We start from the raw sequence: 13,499 nt of genomic DNA, 5'->3' as shown, positions 1-13,499 counted from the left end.
AAAAAAAAAATTTTTTTTTTTTTTTTGAGACACTCTGTCACCTTGGGTAGAGTGCTGTGGTGTCACAGCCCACAGTAACCTCAAAATCCTGGGTCCAAGCAATCCTCTTGCCTCAGCCTCCTGAGCTGGGACTACAGGCATCTGCCATAACACTCAGCTGATGTTTCTATTTTTAGTAGAGACAGGGTCTCACTCTTGCTCAGGCTGGTCTCCAACTCCTGAGCTCAAGGGATCCTCCCACCTCAGCCTCCCAAAGTGTTAGGATTACAGGCATGAGCCACCATGCCTGGCTTCACTGTGAAAGTTTCTAGAGATCACTAATTAAATTATTTTCAAAAGAAGTTCAAAGTACAGTAAGTATATTCTTTTTTGTTTTACTCCTTTTTTTGATCAACATAATTTAAGTGTGCTGCAAAAGTTTAACTATAGGTTCAAGTGTGCTATGAGAGAAAAAAGGTTGAAAAACACCATGCTGAAGGTTTACTTAATTCCTTCTGACAGGATCTACTCCCTCACTACAAGTTTTTTGTTTTGTTTTGTTTTGTTTTAATAGAGACAGAGTCTCACTTTATCGCCCTCGGTAGAGTGCTGTAGCGTCACAAGTCCTGGGCTTAGGCAATTCTCTTACCTCAGCCTCCCAAGTAGCTGGGACTACAGGCGCTCACCACAACTGACCTGGCTATTTTTTGTTGCAGTTTGGCCAAGGGGTGGGTTCAAACACACCACCTTCAGTATATGGGGCCAGCGCCCTACCTACTGAGCCATAGGCACCACCCCCTCACTTTAAGTTTTATAGACCATTAGCTGCTCCTAACAATGCTGACTAGCAGGGGAGACTTCTGCTTTACAGCAATGAAATGCTGATGTTAAAAGGAGCTACCCAAACCTGCCAGTACCTGTGTCTTATGAATCATGGTTAGCCCCAGTGATGGGCACTAGCAACTACTAGATTGGGTTTTCACTGTTTACTTCACACCAGAAACTGGGAAGCAAGCAGTTAGGTGACTTCCTTAAGAATACATGGCTAATTATTGGCAGAGGGAACAGGTAAAGCAAAGCCTTTCCAGGCAACTTTCTATCACACTACTGATTTCCAAACCTTAGTCATTCAAGTTCGAGATTCTTTTTCTAGCTCTATAAAGCTAATGATTTTCTTTTAATCAATTCACTCTGGTTTTTACTTAAATTTATTTTAAAGGACACTTGAGGAATGACTACTGAGGATGTGGACACAACATGGCTTAACCTTAAATGAAATTTGCTAAATAAAAGTAGCCAGACCAAAGGGCTGTTAAGAGTTCCACTTATACATGTATGACACTGATAAAAAAAACTGTAGGTAGGAAAACAGATCAGTGGTTGCTAGGAGTTAGAACGTAGAGACAAGGTTTACTTATAAAAAGGGTAGCATGGGGGTATGTTCAGGGCAATGAACTGTTTTACACAGAACTATAGTAGTGGATATAACCATTCCATGCATTTGTTAAAACCAACAAAGTGAATGTACTGTATATAAATTTTTTTAAAAATCAACTAGGCTGTAGTGGTAAAGATGGAATGCAAATTGTGACAAATGATCTAATTCACAAATGAATCACACAACCCACACTGAAGGGAATGGAAGAAGTGTTTTGACTAAATGTAAGAGTAACCACAAAAAGAATTGTACATACACACATGTGCTCAAATGTAAAGACAGACAAGACACATACATACACATATACACACACACAGAGAAGCAGGAAGCTAGATTAACACAGGGCCTTCTGGGCCATGATTAAGACTTTTTTTACTTTGGGTAAGATGGGGGCCTCTGGAGGCTTTTGAGCAAAGGAATGATATGATCTTAGGTTTTATATGGACCATTCCAGCAGTTGTTTTGGGAATAAGTCAGGAGGCTGAGTTGATTGGGAGGAAGTAATGGCAGCCTCTGGTATTCTGAATAACCATTTACATACAGGGCACTGCTGGACAGGCCTTAACAAGGCCAGATGAGCCTGTGTGCTGACATCTAAAGATTGTTTATTCATTTCCAAGGCCCTCTGTTTTAGGAAACTGGACACTCCAAGGACCACAGCACCAGTCAAGGACTCAGTATACAAATGAATTTAGTGATACATTACTAATTATAAACTTAATCTAAAGTAAAAATACTTTGAAGGTATAACCATTTTAAGATGGGGGATATTGTATAACCTCATAACCTATGAGGGAAATGTTTGATATAAACCATAATAACCAATAACATTACTAATGCTTACTTTACCTTTCAAGGTATAAAACTAACAAAGGGAAATACGGGAGCAAAACAGCTCTCTGAGGAGATATCCTCGCTGTTCTCCAGAATTACTTAGAATAACAACTGCATCCTTTGGTGCTCAGGCTAAAAACTTTGGAATCATCCTTGACCTTTCTCTCATGACTCACATTCTAGTCCATCAGCAAATCTTCTTGGCTCTACCTCAGAGCTTCACACTTCAGCAATCACTGAATCCAATGTCAAGGAAGAATGAGGAAAAAGAAACTAAAATGTGAAGTCCTCAGTTGCAAGTAGAGATGGAGATTCACTACAGAAGCAGCGACTGCTGATGCCTCTCAAATAGCTTTCATGTGGCTTTTTTTTAATGCCCTGCTTTTAAGTATCTTTGAAAAGGTCTGGTGTGGAGCCTAACACCTGTAATCCTAGCACTCTAGGAGCCTGAGGCAGGAGGATCCCTCGAGCTCAAGAGTTTGAGACCAGCCTGCGCAGGAGCACGACCCCCCATCTCTACTAAGAAAAATAGAGAAATTAGCCAGGTGTGGTGGCAGGGGCTTGTAGTCCCAGCTACTTGAGAGGAAGAGGCAGAAAGATCACTTGAACCTAAGAGTTTATGGTTGCTGTGAGCTAGGCTGATGCCAGGGCACTCAAGCCTGGGCAACAGAGTGAGACTCGGTCAATAAATAAATAAACATGGCTCGGCGCCTGTGGCTCAAGCGGCTAAGGCGCCAGCCACATACACCTAAGGTGGCAGGTTCTAATCTCCAGCCTGAACTCGCCAAACAACGATGGCTGCAACCAAAAAATGGCCAGGCGTTGTAGCAGGCACCTGTAGTCCCAGCTACTTGGGAGGCTGAGGCAGGAGACTGGCTTGAGCCCAGGAGTTGGAGGTTGCTGTGAGCTGTGATGCCATCGCACTCTACCCAGGGGGATAGCTTGAGGCTCTGTCTCAATAAATAAATAAATAAATAAATAAATAAACAAATAAAATAAAAAAGGAACTTAAAAACCAAATAGAAAAAGGCAGGAGTCAAAAGGTAAAGAATCCTAAAGCCAGGCAGCACCTGTGGCTCAAAGCAGTAGGGCTCCAGCCCCATATGCTGGAGGTGGCGGGTTCAAACCCAGCCCCAGCCCAAAACTGCAAAAAAAAAAAAAAGAATCTTAAAACCTATTTCCACATAAAAAAGCTACATCTATTTCCACGTGTATGTATCATATGTTACAACGTACATCCATTTCCACATATATTTTACTTAAAAAAATAAATAGGAAGCCAATTCAGTTGACCTTACACACTAGCTAACAAAACTCTTCTTAGCAAACCAGCCAGACGCTCTTCACCACAGTGGCAAGAGAATAATGGAACACAGACCAGCCTATGCAGACCTGGAAGCAGACTCAGGAAAGCACTGGCTAATACACCCTTTGCCACAGCCTAAAATGGTTCTTCCTAATACTCTGCAGTCAGGACTTAAAAGGACTAGGCTGTAAACTTTAAGATACTTTGTTGTTTACCTAATTATCTCAATCTAATCCCTAGTTAAAAAAACAAAAACTATCAGCTATTTCTTCAGTGTAACATTGACAGAGCCTCAGTGTTTGTGAGTGTGCACTTGTGTACAGTCTTGGACATTAAAACTAAACCCTCTTGTTAGAGAAACGTACTTACTTTCAACTTTGCCCGTAAAAAGTTTACACTGACCTAAAGAAACAGCAGTCAAAATTCACACTACGTGCAGAAAATAGCTAATTTACTCACTTTAATAGGTGATATGGAATGCTGCAAGTGGAGCACTGTGAAGTAACCTTAGGTGACCTTCGAGGTTACATAATACAGATGCTATTTTTCAACTTTTCATTTTTTGATTTCAGTAGTTCAGGGTTAAGCATGAAAATAATAGATAGGAAACAGAAAAAATAGAAGCCGCTCATAATTCCACTACTAACACTGGTGCACAGTGCAAATCTTTTCTCAATGTACATTTCACGTTGTTAAAGACTACATATGGACCTGAACTAAAGAATTCTTTGAATTCAACTTTTTAGGTAAACTAAATTCCTCTTCTGTCCATAATGTGCAGTATCAGCAAATAAGAGCAAAAATTAAAGCATGAGATCTAAACAAAAATTACCATTAAATTACATTTCATTTAGGTTAGATTTTTTCAGCTTGAAAATAACAGACCACTCTTTAAGTTGTTTAAAGAAGGTGCTACATACAACCTCAAATGCCTACAAGGGCTACATCAGTAACATAAATGAGTAAAGCAGACCTAGTACAAGAATAAAGAGTGGTGAGAGCTTCAATGAACTGCAGAATGCAAATGTCCTCTAGAGACACTCAAGTTCAAAAACTTTAAAAACATTTGTGTAGGCTTGGCGCCTGTAGCTCAAGTGGCTAAGGTGCCAGCCACATACAACAGAGCTGGTGGTTTGAATCCAGCCCAGGCCTGCCAAACAACAACTACAACCAAAATATAACCAGGCGTTGTGGCGGGCACCTGTAGTCTCAGCTACTTGGGAGGCTGAGGCAAAAGAATCGCTTAAGCCCAGGAGTTGGAAGTTGATGTGAGCTGTGATGCCACAGCACTCTACCCAGGTTGACAGCTTGAGGCTCTGCCTCAAAAAATATATAAAATAAAAACATTTATGTAAGCCACAAAACATCACAAAGCTTAAGTCTAGAAACACATTATTTGTAAGGTAACAAGCTTATGCAGCCTAAATCCTACTGAGAAAGTAGTTTAACTAAAATAAAATGAAACAAAGTCTGAAACACATGGAACAAATGGAATCTTAGGTTCAAGAAATAGTACCAGGTTGCTACTAAATAGAAAACTGTTAGAGATTGTAATGCATACCAGGCGAGAATTAAGTCTTTCCAAATCTTATTCCTTTTTTAAAACGAATAACTTATCAAAACTTAACATGTTGGCTCAGCGCCTATATAGCACCGTGGTTACGGCACCAGCCACATATACCAAGGTTGACGGGTTTGAACCTGGCCTGGGCCAGCTAAACAACAATGACAACAAGAAAAAAGTAGCCAGGCACTGTGGCAGGCGCCTGTAGTCCCAGCTACGTGGCAGGCTGAGGCAAGAGAATGGCTTAATCCCAAGAGTTTGAGGTTACTGTGACACCAAAGCACTCTACTGAGGGCAACAAAAAAAAGAAAAAAGCCCAAGAGTTTGAGGTTGCTATGAGCTTTGACACCACAGCACTCTACCGAGGGTGACCCCCCCAAAAAAACAAAAACTTCACATGTTATTTGTTTACTTCAATCACCTTCAAACTAGACACAAGCCCCACAGAGAAGGAACTCAGTGCTAGAGCCAGCTCTTAACAGCATTACTCATGGTAGGTACTCAGTAAAATCTGTGTAGTGAATTAACCTAAGGAGTCAAAATAAATGCTTAATAGTAAAAGAGACCAAGGCATATTACTTGTTAGTTGTTTTGGAATTAAAGCTTAAATTAGATTTGATTTCATACATGGGTACCCAACCTGCAGCCCACAGGCTATATGCAGATTATATGAGGACTATTTTGCTTATCTGTGGTGTCAGATATCATGAAAAGTATACATGGACTTTTTTTTGGGGGGGGGCACCAGCTTGTGTTAGTGTTTTATGTATTTAATATGTGCCCCAAGGTAACTCTTATTTTTCCAATGTGTGGCAGAAAAAAAAAAGTTGGAGACCCCTGGAAAGCAAATCAGGTTAGCCATACTAGATAACGCTTTTGAGTTGTTGCTGCTGTTATTTCCTTGTTTTTGAGAGGAGAATAAATTTGAAAATTATAGTAGGCGTTATTAATTCATTCGTGGTCTACTACAAAGACTAATCATTAACTTTTACCGCGGGTTTTCTAAGTGTAAGAGTTCTCCAGAGTCACCTAGAAACTTGCTGCAAATACAAACTGTCAGGCCCCAACTAAGATCTGTTGAATGAGAACAGATCTGGACGTGGGCAGAACCCAGGAAGCTGTTTAATGACCACCAGATAATTCCTATGGCAGCTAAAGTTTGAAAACCACTGCCTAATGCTACCATTTCGGCAGCTCAGGACAGCCATGGGTCACATAGGTGTTTCCCTTTTCTCAATTGTTAAAAAAGTCTGGTTTGTTTGTTCTCAACAAGTTTAACTGGAGAGTCAAATAAAGGTGTTAATAAAGCAAGGAAAATGTTAAAAGCGAGCTAGGATCTGTTTTCCTACTAAAAACTCACTAAGACTCTTCTTTTCCATATCCTTTCTCCCTACCACAAAGCCACCTTCATTTAAAAATTAACTTTAAGACAAATTTAACAGGCTAAATTATGTCTGAAATATAATGATTTTTTTTTTTTTTTTGCATTTTTTGACTGGGGCTTGGTTTGAACCCCCCACCTCTAGTACCTGGGGTTGGCTGCCCTATAATAACTCTTTAGATAAACCATAATTAATTAGGTAATTAACTAGGTAACTGGACATTATGATGAGGGAAAAAAAGGACTCTGGGTTATCTACTTAAATCTACTGTATGTTATCTAAAAGAAAACTATGACTTCGTGTTACCACAGTGTGCCCATCAAACAATCTAGCAAATCTGATTAAATGTTCTGGCAGAATGTCCTGCTCCCACCAGTACAAGGGATGACTGAACTCATTCAAGTACTAGGCAGAGAGAAGTGAGGGCCAAGAATAACAGCTGAGGAACAGGAGGGAAACCTTAGAGAATAAAGAAAATAAATGGTCAAAGTGAAAGAAAAAATCACAATCAGAACAAAGTATTATATTCTAATAAACAAAAGGGGGAGGCTCGGCACCTGTAGCTCAAGCGGCTAAGGCACCAGCCACATACACCAGAGCCGGCGGGTTTAAATCCAGCCTGGGCCTGCCAAACAACAATGACAACTACAACCAAAAAATTGCCGGTTGCTGTGGTGGGCACCTGTGGTCCCAGCTACTTGGGAGACTGAGGCAAGAGAATCACTGAAAACTCAGGAGCTGGAGGTTGCTGTGAGCGGTGATGCACTCTACCCAGGGCAAAAGCTAGCTCTCAAAAAAAAAAAAAAAAATGGGGGAAAGGGAGTAATCCCAACTAATATTTTCTCAAAAGGAAAATAACTTGATACTAGCAAAAGAAACAGAGATGATTAGTTTGCTCCTAAGAGAACTAGCCAGTTTGTTTGGGTCGATGATAGACATCATAAACTGCATGTATAATGGTGGTCCCATAAGATTAGAACAGAGCTCAAAACTTCCCATTGCCTAGTGACACGGTAGCAACATAGTAGCCATCATAACCATCATCCTAAGTGTATCACAACACTCTCCATGTTTGTGATGCTGGTGTAAATGAACCTACTGTGTTTCCCATCCTGTACAGTGCATAATACTTGCTAATGATAACAAAACACTACATTACTGCTTTATGTATTTACTTTATTAAACTTTCTGTCATTATTTTAAAGCATAATTCTACTTATTTTTCTTAAAAGTTAATTGCTTCAAGCAGTTCCTTCAGGAAGTATTCCAAAAGAAGGAAATGTTAGCATAGGAGATGACAGCTCCATGCAAGTTACTGCCCTAATGACCATCAGTGGGTGAAAATGTCGAGGAAGATGGTGATATTGATGATCCTGACCCTGTGTAGAATCCTTTCAAATTCTGTCTCAGTTTTTAACAGAACATCTTAAAAAAAAAACAGAACATCTTAAAAGTTAAAAAAAATAGAAACTACTTACAGACTAAGGATATAAAGAAAAAATGTTTGTACAGCTAGACAGTATGTTTGTGTTCAAGCTGACTGTTACTACAAAAGAGTCAAAAGTTTTTTAAATTTTGAAAGTTTAGAAAGTTAAAAAGGTTATAGTACACTTGGGTTAAATTATTGAGGAAAAAATTTATAAATTTAGTGTATCCTAATGGTACAGCATTTATAAGTCCACATTAATGTTGTAATGTCCTAGGCCTTCACATTCACTCTCCACTCACTCACTGATTCACCCAGAGCAACTTCCAGTCCTACAAGCTCCATTCATGGTAAGTACCCTATGTAAGTGTATCATTTTTCATCTTTTATGTATTTTTACTGTATGATTTCTATGTTTAGATTTTCGATACACAAATACTTACCACTGTGTTTCAATTTCCTGCAATATTCAGAACAGTAAAATGATGCATAGGTTTGCTGCCTAGGAGCAACAGGCTATACCATACAGCCTACGTCTGCAATAGGAGACAAAAGGAAATATAAATTCTTTCTCTTTACATTTCATCAGCTCTGTCTTCTAGAATTTGTTCCTTCAGCCTTAAGTGTTCCTGAGTGTCCCAGACAAACAATGGGATATAAGGCCTCAGAATTGTAAACACCTAGAAAAATATCTGTCTTCAGTCTTGCCAGAGGAAAATGGATACATTGCCATCACTATGCGCTATAATTACTTTGTGTGTGTGTGTGTGTGTGTCCCTCTTAAGTTCAGCAACTGCTTGACCTAACTGTGCCAGCATTACTCCTTTCTTTCTTCGGGATGCCATGCCATCTCCCTGCTCTCTTCTCTCTTTCCCCACTCTCCTTACTCTTCTCATTGCCACTCATTTTCTAAGATAAAATAAAGTCTATATTTTTATGTCCTCATCTCAGTGTAGAGAAATTCTTTTCCTGTCCTGCACACAGCAACTTCTGAGCTTTCTACCGTATCATACTGTACTGATATGTGCATGTGGTGCATATCCGGTCTATGAAAATAAGGTCAATGTAAAGAGGTGATCAATACCTAAAGAGGTGGTCAGCTATGGAGGTTCTACTGTACTAAGTATTTGCTCAATAGAGATTACACAGGTGTAAACCAAGCTAACTGGAGGTTTGCCATACTTTTCAAAATCTGTTGTGTCTTCCAAGATTTAATCAAGTCATTCTCTCCTTAGCATTAAGACCAGGAAAATCTGAACAATGAAGTAGTAGGAAAAGGCAGATACTGAGGTGAATATCAATGGTAAGGAAACTAATCTTGCCCTGCAATACCCTGAGAAGTTCAGGACTTAAGGACAGAATACAAAGAATGTGGTTTCCAGGCAGAGTTAGAAACGGGTGGGAGGTAGAGAATGGAGTAGAGATTTGTTGCAAATGCCTGCAGACTAAACAATTTTTTAAAAGGGTTATTCTGCAGAGAATACTGAGACCTAGATACAAGGGGATGGGAGGGTTTGAAGCACAGAAGTGGAAGATTAAGTAAAAGTCAAAAATAGAAATAAGAAATACTCAAACATCTAGCCCTGCTTCTCTTTTATTCTAGAATGCCATCTGTCAGGAAAAATACTCCTTACTTTCTTTCCACCTATCTATTCTACCATTCTCTCAGAATGAAAAATTCTGCTCTAGAGAAACTGAATAGTCCCAAAGACAAGACATTCACATACACATTATGTGGCAGCTCCTCAACACAACAGCAGCTCTGCATCCCATCAGCCTAAAGTAATTTTTACACTTTGCAAGGTCCTGTTATAAAAACAGAACTACCATTAGCCTTTTCACTTTTAAACAGAAATAGATAGCTAAGGATCACCAAAGATTTCCAGAAAGTTTCAGATAGGCAAGATTAAAACAAAAATTGAAAAGCTAAAAACAAAGAAATCAGCTAACAAAAGAATTTTTTAAAAAACTTCTAATTACTATTCTCAGAGAAATACAATAAAAATTAAAAATGCTGGCCAGGTAGTGGTTCATGCCTCTAATCCTAACACTTCAGAAAGCCAAGGCAAAATAAATGGTTGGGGCCAAGAGCTGGGGTTGAGGTCAGGTTGAGACCAGCCTGAGCAAGAGTGAGACGCCCATCTCTATAAAAAATAGAAAAATTAGCTAGGTGTTGGGGCAAATGCCTGTAGTCCCAGCTCAGGAGGTAGGAAGATTGCAGAGAGCTACGATGATGCCACTGCAGTCTCACCTGGACAACAAAGCAAGACCCTGTCTCAAAAAATAAATAAATGGCCAGGTGTGGTGGCTCATGCCTATAATCCTAGCACTCTGGGAAGCTGAGGTGGGTGGACTGCTTGAGCTCAGGAGTTCAAGACCAGCCTGAGCAAGAGCAAGACCCACCTCTAAAATTAGCTGGGTACTGTGCAAGGCACCTGTAGTCCCAGCTACTTGGAAGGCTGAGGAAGAGGACTATTTGAGCCCAAGAGTTTGAGGCTGCTGTGAGCTATGATGTCACGGCACTCTACCAAGGGCTACAAAGTGAGACTCTGTCTTAAAAAAAAATTTAAAAATGCTATCATGAAAAAGGAGCAATCTAAATGCTATTAAGGTTAAAAATATAGCCATTTTAAAAATCCAACATCAAGGAACTCTTCCAGAGCATTAAGAGAAAGAGAAAAGGACTATAGAAAAATATAGTTAACAAATTTAGAAAATCGAAACAGAAAATCTAACATTTGACTAAAAAGAGTATAGAGAAAAGGTAAGGGAGAAAAACACTGACACATTAATAAAGAATCATCTGAGAAATTTTCTCAAAGAGGAAAGATGTCACATACAAAAGAACAAGAATTGAAATGGCACCTCACTTCTTCATCGTAACATAAAAGCTTAAAGTTAATGAAGCAATACTTTAAAAATTCCAGGGAAAAATTATTTTCAGTTAAGAATTCTATGTTCAAACTACCATATCAACCAAATGCAAACAGTCATTTTTAGAACAAAAACTTTATCCATACATTCATTCTCAGGAAGCTACTAGAAAGTATGTTCTGTACGTACACACACACACACACACACAGGAATTCACCAACAAAGAGACGACATAAAGGAGCAATCATTCCAACTGGGGGAAATCCTTGAGGGGCAACTATGCACTGGCAGCCCTAAGAATAAACAGGAACAAAAACAATTAAAAATAAAACAAACAGAAAATATACTGAGGATTTCAAAACACTAGAGAAAGGTGAATCTAATGAGGATGTTGGAAAGCTTAAAGATTAAAATCAACAAAAATTATACAAACATAAACAAGGCAATAACAAAGTACTATGTGAAAGAAAATGCAATCTTGAGAACATTTCTGGCCCTTCAATCAGTGATTATTTGCACAACTATAATTAAATATGACTTATTCATTAAATAAAAAACTGTGGTATTAAAAGAATCAAAAAGATAAGGTATATGTAGAAGTATAAAAGACATATATCTTCATCTCAGTAACAGGGAGCCAATAGATAATATAAAAGTGATAAATTAAGCAATAACTACATTAAAACACTGAAATGTATGCATAAATACCAGAAGAAACAGTTAAATGAATCACAGGCAAACAGCAGACTTTGGCTAACAGGTCTAGGAATGGGAAACCACTGATTTTCATTACATCTCTTTTTAAACAATTCAAGTTTTTAATTATAAACCTGTATTATTTTAACAAAAGCAAAGTGTCATTGCTGTTAAGTCCAAATAGCTTGGTGAATCTCAAATCCTCAGAAATGGAACAACAAATCTACTGAAGTTAAATTTTTGTTTCAGAATATTCTAGGGCACAGGAAATCAGAAAGCTCAGAATTTACCGATTATCTCTGTGTCTGTATCTCTCCGGCTAAATTCCACAGATACCTTAAGAGAGACAGATGTGGGCGGCGACTGTGGCTCAGTGAGTAGGGCACCGGCCCCATATACCGAGGGTGGTGGGTTCAAACCCGGCCCCGGCGAACTGCGAACAAAAACTAGCCAGGTGTTATGGCAGGCACCTGTAGTCCTAGCTACTTTGGAGGCTGAGGTAAGAGAATCACTTAAGCTCAGGAGTTGGAGGTTGCTGTGAGCTGTGTGTTGCCACCACGCACTCTACCAAGGGCAACAAAGTGAAACTCTGCCTCAAAAAAAAAAAGAGACAGATGCATACATACACACTTGCACACTCAAACACACACATACCCGCCTCTATTTCTTCTATATATGGGTCAAAAGCAGTGCTAGCTACCCAGTCATCCAAGCCAGCAATCCTGAATCTCCCTCCCTCACTCACCCTCAACTTTATAGACTCTTGTTTCTAAGTATTTTTAAAATCTGAGACTTACCTTCCAAAGCTTTATTTAAGCCTTCATCTCGTGTCTAGACTATAATAACTACAACCCCCAAACTAGTCTCTAGGCCTCTATTCTCTCTCTATTCAAATATAAATTAGCATACAAGTTGACTCCCTCAATACCTGTTAGCAGCTCCCATTCCTAACTGATAGACCATATATTACTTTACTATAGCATTTAATCATAATGTATCATAACAATCTGTCTCTCCATCATCTCTCATATTAAACTATGTCTCATTCATTACCAAAGGCTAAAATAATACTTTGATATACAATAAATAGTTCAGTAAAATACCATTTAGATGTCATCAGCACACCTGCAACTACATATTACAGATCTATGGAATTTTTCCTATAGAGGTTAACAGTCCAACATCTGAAAGAAGAAAAATAGAAAGCCAGTTTGCCCTGCCATGATATACTATAGAAGAAAGTCAATAATAAAGTTTTACATAGTGTTTAACAGTTTACAAGATGATTGCCTACTTCTCTAGCCTACAGAGTTACAATTTACAGAAGATGTAAACAGTATTCATTTTCTTTTGCAATCTGGGATTGGGCCTTAAGTAAATATTAACAGGGCTTTCTCCTAGCACAGCAATTCTCAACCCATGGGTTGCAACCCCTTTCTAACAATGAAAATATGCTGCAGCATAAGATTGAGAACCACTGTCTTAGCATCTCATTTTGCATGATACATGCCAAAAGACAGCAAGACAAGATCCCCAACAAGATTCTGACACTGAGTCAATAAGTCAGTTACACAGTGATGCCCTGCTGCAGTACAACTCCACTAAAAAGGAAGGCAAGAAGACGCCCACAGTGCATGATTTAAGATTTGAATACATTAACTGATCAACTTACAAAGCCATCAGCCTATCTACAAACTGGCAGATAGGACTTGCTCAATTTAAGGGTAACTTTATCTAGGATTTAATAAAATCAGTTAACACTTTCATTCAATTCTACAGTCTATTTTTAACACACCTTTAAACAGTTAAGTATTTTTTGTTTTTTGGTTTTTTTTTTTTATTTCAGGCTCCTTTATTCCATGAATATTTACAGAACATCAACTATAGGCAAAACATTGACATAATCATTAAAGATAACATTGGGACAAATATATCAATTTTATGAGGAAACAAAAGCATTATCTACAAATCAATTATGAGATAAGTGTACTCATTACCAC

The 13,499-nt window shown here is 38.7% G+C and overlaps 1 protein-coding gene across 3 annotated transcripts in view; it reads right to left on the bottom strand.

Annotated features, from left to right (window-relative positions):
* The window catches only part of CACUL1 (CDK2 associated cullin domain 1), an 88,675-nt gene that overhangs the window by 61,129 nt on the left and 14,047 nt on the right, over nucleotides 1-13,499 (bottom strand). The gene's annotated exons all lie outside the window — the stretch shown is intronic.

The sequence above is a fragment of the Otolemur garnettii genome, unplaced genomic scaffold, assembly GCF_000181295.1.
Source record: "Otolemur garnettii isolate 467f Iridium unplaced genomic scaffold, OtoGar3 scaffold00021, whole genome shotgun sequence".
In the NCBI taxonomy this organism is placed as follows: domain Eukaryota; kingdom Metazoa; phylum Chordata; class Mammalia; order Primates; family Galagidae; genus Otolemur; species Otolemur garnettii.
The sequence above is the reverse complement of the archived record's forward strand: the minus strand, read 5'-3'. Positions and strand labels throughout refer to the sequence as shown.